Raw genomic sequence first — 6,000 nt, forward strand, 5'->3', positions numbered from 1 at the left:
AAACTCCAAGATCTCAAATTTTTATTTCAATATCCGAAATTTTAAAAAAATATTTGGCATTCTTGCTTAATGGGATAAAATTGGGAAAAAAAATGTTGTCATAGTTTGTTGTGTATTCTTTTAGGAGTAAGACAGTGAAAAAAAAAAATTTGTTCTAAGATAAAACTGTGAGTCAAGGATTAAAACAGACAAATTTCAGTTTTCGCTTTAAAAATTGCCATCTAAAATATTTGAAGGGTTTATTTTGTGTGAAAATCCTTAATTTTGTGTCAAATAATCAGAGAAAAAAGAGTTTTTTAAAAATTGAATTAAAATTGCAAATATCTCTCGAAGGAGTAGATAAGTACCTTAATCCGAACCTCAAATTTTGGAATTTGAAGCTTTGGATATCGACACGTAATTTATGGTTTTTCATTCTTATGCAAAAGGAAAATAAACTCTGCAACTTATCATCAGCCTTGGCAGCAGCACCATCATCTCTACCTCTACCCAGTTCAATTCCAATTGAGTACACCACCAACTTCAGCATCACAGATACTACCATCGTCTCCATCAAATTCAAAGATAAGTGAATTATCAGATGACTGAAAGCAAATAATGATCTCTTAAATAAGTTCATAGTAAATTAGCAATTACAACCACTGTCATCTCTATCTTCCCCTCCCAGCACATAACTGCCACCTTCGCTTGCAATCATCATCATCATCATCATCATCATCGTCATGAAGAAGAAAAAGAAGAAAGAAAATAATTTAATATTTTTTCTGCTGAAATCTGCTTCAGGATGATATAATAAAATTAACATATACTCGTATGTTGTAAACTGTAAACATTGCATTTCATTTCTTGGAAAATCAAGTTTAAACTTTATAAATTAGCCTATATTAAAAAAAAAAAAAAGAGTCTATTTATAAATCTCAGTATCTCTTTTGGACGATACACTGAACCTTTATAACATAAGGAAAGGAAATAGTATGTGGTTGTTGCTAAATATGAACATTATGCACTAAAGCTCTCGTCACTACTATTTTCTTAAATAGTATAACAAATTTTGCAGCCATGGTAACAAACTATAACAGAACCTTTAAAATGAAGTTGGTTTTTTACGTAATATCTAATCAAAGCAGGAAGCTTTATGTTACAACTGTTATTTATTTACTAGTGAAACATTTTATTGGTTGTGAATTGTTGTGTTTTTTTTTGTTTGATCCTTATCAAATATAATTAATATTTGCTTCAAGGTGATATTGAACAAAAATGCTTGAGTATAATTTTTTATTGTAGCTTTCTTTGTTAGCAGTTTCTCGTTTGTCTTTCGGCACGTCTATAATTATTCTAAACTGAATTTCTGACTCATCTTAAAGTATGGATGAAGAGTTGAAGTCCATTGTGGACATAGAAGATAGTGGACACAGTCTTGCTGCAAATATGTACCCTGTTTAAACATGTGTATCAAATTTCCAAGCAATAGGAATATTGTGAACAATGAATTATACATATTTAGAAATACTTTATAGAAATTTGTATATTATTAGTTAGGAGATGTTTCTGTACTACGAGTATTATTTGGTTTACGATCTGTATATATGTGAATAACACAGTTAGTTTCTTACCAAGTGACTGTAAATACTTGAATCAATGAGTTCGACGTCGAAGTTTACTTTGTGAAAGCCACGGTTGTGCCTCCGGATGTGGTGTATCTGAGAAACACTGTACATAGGATAATGTTCAATAGATGTACTTTTTTATATCCAATACATTGCATGTTCATTCTTTTGTTTTTGTTAAAAGTTACATAGAGTGGCCAGTGTTGAGGAACATGTGATATGCTCAATTGTCAGGATCATGGAATTGAATTAGGGATAAGATTGTCCACATTATAGCGCTGTCAAAGTACTTCCCGTATTAATTTCAAAGAGAATTTACCAGCAGGGACCAACATTTTTTTATCTTTTATAAAATAAAACTGCACTTCCTATTTTATTTTAGATTTTCCATTTATAGTTTATATGAATTTTTTGTGACTTCATTACTACATAACAATGATTGCATCCATTAGTTTCTAAGGTGAATTGTCATGCAGTTCTATCATAATTTCTGTTCTGTACTTATTTTTTTAGGGATTATAATAGACTTGGTGTTGTGTTGATCCCATGTCACTGAGTCCTGCCATTTGTATTTCTGTTTAGTGTAAGATGGAGACTTGTTTAACAGAACAAGAGAGGCTAAATCTCGACAAGGATAACATGCCTATAAAGAGAATCAACTTTAACTAAAACAATAATTGTAAATAAACCACTGAATAATTCCCCACCTTAATTTAGATTATATATACCTGGGGGAGGGGGGAGGTAGCAAAGCAAAAGATTAAAGTTATGAAATGCTTCACTATAGATTTATGATTATTACTTTCTATGAACTTTATTCAGGATACGAATATGTAGGATATTTCTTTCAGGGTTTAATTAAATCTTAAGATGATGCTTCCTATTTTTATGGAAGTCTTGAGTACGTGAAGTGCAGTATTTTGATATCCTGATAAAGAAGAATAAATGGAAATCTGGTATTGAACCTGATTAAAAATGTGTTCTTCCTATTATTTAAATAATTCTTTTCACCACTACGATCATCTTCACAGAATAAAGCTCACATGTTGTTCTCTCATTTCTATCAATTACCTCTCTCTTTTTGGCTTCTATTTTTATTGTTTGTCTCGATATTCTATTTTTTTTCCATCTTATGTGGAAATTCCAGTTAACTAGACATTTTGTGTTGTTCATTTAAGCTGCATACAATTTCCTTTGTATTTTATTCAATTTTTAAATTACCAATTTGATAAAATCTTTTTATGATCTCAGACAATGTATTTCTACTGTTTTCCATTATACAGGTGTCTTGTAGTTCGTTCAGTTTTCTCAAGTGCAGTTTTACAGAAAAGATTTTGCCGACTGACCCTCTATTGCTCCTTACTAATTGGTTATAAATAAATGTCTTTCTTTACTGGGGCAGAATCTTGTCTTCGTCTGTTAATAACCAACCACAACCATCGTTTAGAAAAACTGACGGCTTCCCTTCATCTCTACATGAAGAGTTGTCACATCTGTGAATAAACTGAAGTAGCTTTCATTGAGGGGTCGAGATTGCTAAGAATGTGGCAACTGTGTAGAGTTGTTTGTGTAGAAAGTCGCAATTCAATTAATCTTTGCTCAAATTCTCTGTCATTATACATAAAAACAATTCATGTCTGTCACGGAAATGCTTTCTTCTTAATATTTTTTCTTTCTAAAATTTCTTCATCAGAAGAATCCATTATGTCGAAAACAATATTGTTACGCTGTAACTATTTACTATATAAATTACAGTAACTGCACTATAAAGAGAACAACATAAATACTTGATCAATGATCAGTCACTTAACCAGCAAAAATCTGTTGATCAAATCTGATGGAAGACTGATCTCCGATCAAATACTGATTGTTCTTTCTGCAACAGAAATAGAACTGATGGCCAATCAAACCCTCCTTGATCGCCAGTCATAGTTTGATTGGTGTTTGTGCAACCGGGCCTGAAAATTACTCATCCTCTATCCCTCATCATCTCCTTTGTTTTTACTTGTCTTTAATCCAGTTCTATATTTAATACAGGCATAACTACTCTCTTGTGGAATGTTTTTTTTTTCTATTCTTATCTTGTTTTATTTACTTTCTAGCTATTGTTTTACATATTGATTGAAATTAAGTTTTCTTTATTTTTATGTCGAAATTTTCATTGGAAGTACAAGTAGTCTAAAAAGAGAAAGAGACTTATGAGTTTGTCTTCAGTGATCAATTTTGAACAGAAAATTTGAAATTTTGAGAATAAAATTTAAGAAGAACCTATATTTTTGGACAACATGACAAATTTACACTAGCACAAACTTCAACGCGATACAAACCAAGTCTGCTTGGTCTCATATGCAATCTTACATTGAAGTGTTTTGGCCACATATTAAGAAATGAAGACTTATTACATAAAACTATTCCACATGGATATTTCGAGGGAAGACTATTGAGACGCCCCTTATGTACTCTAGTATCTCAGGAAATAAACATTTGATTGGTCCCTTAAGCTGGTAGATGCTTCTTGTTAGAATATTCCTTTTCAGTTCTAGAAAAGTGAATAGACGTTCCAGATTAGATTACTTTAGTGTGGAGGGTTCTAAAATTTTGGAATGGTGGGCTCTGAATGGCAACAGGTTTTGAGATTTTGTTAAAATCATTAAAAATAGACGAAGGCCTTTATTAATAATTGTAATAAATAATAATAATGAAGATAGAAAAGGAAAGTCATGTTTCCAGAAAACTGTTACACTTGAAGGTGTGTTGTTGTATACAATAACTCTTGTTGGAGCTTTATGTTTTAAGATACTCCAGGGATTGGCTGAAGCAAGCAATACATAGCAATCCCAGCGTGAAGAAGCCTTCTTAACGAACGTGTTTGTACATGGTGGTGTTGTGCTATGTGTGTAACTTTTTAAACGATGTGTTGTTGTATGCCAGTATTAGCATGAACATGTAAATTTGCTTTCAAAAATGCTAATAACAAACACCATTACATAAAGAGTATTATTTTGTTTGAGATACTTAAATGTGTAACATATCATTAATAAAAATTGCACCAAATAGCTTTCTTCTCAATTGAAACTCTATCCACTTCACAAATGTAATGATCCCCTCATCAAGCCCCCTTGCCAGTGTTACCAGTGGCGGCTCGTGATAAAATGTTACGTGCGTTCACAATTTTGTGTTCCAAAACCGAATAGAATTTGAAATCGTACGTTTAGCCTAATATGAAATGTCATCGAAAAACCGTAAATAATAATAATAATAATAATAATAATAATAATAATAATAATAATAATAATAGTACCCAGTCTCTTTATTTCCAGTTTTTCCTGGTAAGTCAGTTTACCCAGTTCTTTACTGTTCAAAATTGCTTGAACACAGTTCATTGTTTACATTTGTTAAAAATTGAGTGCCGTTATTTAAAAAAGCGTGTTCAGTAATACATTTTGGTTTACAACACACTGATACACTATAGCCTATACCAGTACTGTGATCCCATTCGCATCGATTGATTACTATAAATACATGCCAGTAAATATTATTTTTAAATAATATAGACCACCATATAGATACTTAAATTCATACCACCATCACATTCAGCCAGCACGTGTTTGAAAGCCATATTATGCTAACACTAAAGTGTAGTAATTCACGAACTACTCTCTCGTAGCAGCACTGTACACACATCCACACAAAGTAAACGCTCAGAGGGTGAGAAATGCTGACATCTACAGGCTAAAATACAGACTATTAAATTTCCTCCTCGAGAAATAGCACGTGTACGATAGGCATCGATGCACCTGATATCTGTAGGATAGATTCACTGTTCACTTAACGCTTTGTGCTCTTGACGAGTCATAAGCGGCCAGCGAAAGACAATTTTCTCCCGCGCATGCGTGAAATTCCTGTAACCTTCTTGAAAAGAGCACGGCTTGTACGTGAACGGATGTTGCTAAGTTTACATAAGAAGATTATGCAAGATGCGGGAAGTTTAAAATACTCGATTCTGATATTATACATCCCCACTACGCCAATACGGTATTAAATAATAAAACTAGTCGGAAATTAATGGAAACAAGGCGTTCACGTGCTCTTGTGCTCTTATTGACGCACCGCCACTGAGTGTTACCATACATAAAGTTAGTCAAAACAGCTTAAGTGAAAGCAAGAGGAAAAATGAAACTAGTGTAGAACGCAAATTATACCTGTGTGTGTGTGTGTGTGCTCGTACCACAGCTGTGACTATGTGACAGACCTCGAGGGAGTCCCTTGTCTCTATTTCAGTTGCATCATTATGTATGTATTTATTCACACTGCAATGGGTATATACCCGGTGGCAGTGGTAACTAATTCCTCAATAATGACAATAATAAATTTATTAATTAAAAATGCAATT

The sequence above is a fragment of the Periplaneta americana genome, chromosome 5 (assembly GCF_040183065.1).
Source record: "Periplaneta americana isolate PAMFEO1 chromosome 5, P.americana_PAMFEO1_priV1, whole genome shotgun sequence".
Taxonomy (NCBI): Eukaryota; Metazoa; Arthropoda; class Insecta; order Blattodea; family Blattidae; genus Periplaneta; species Periplaneta americana.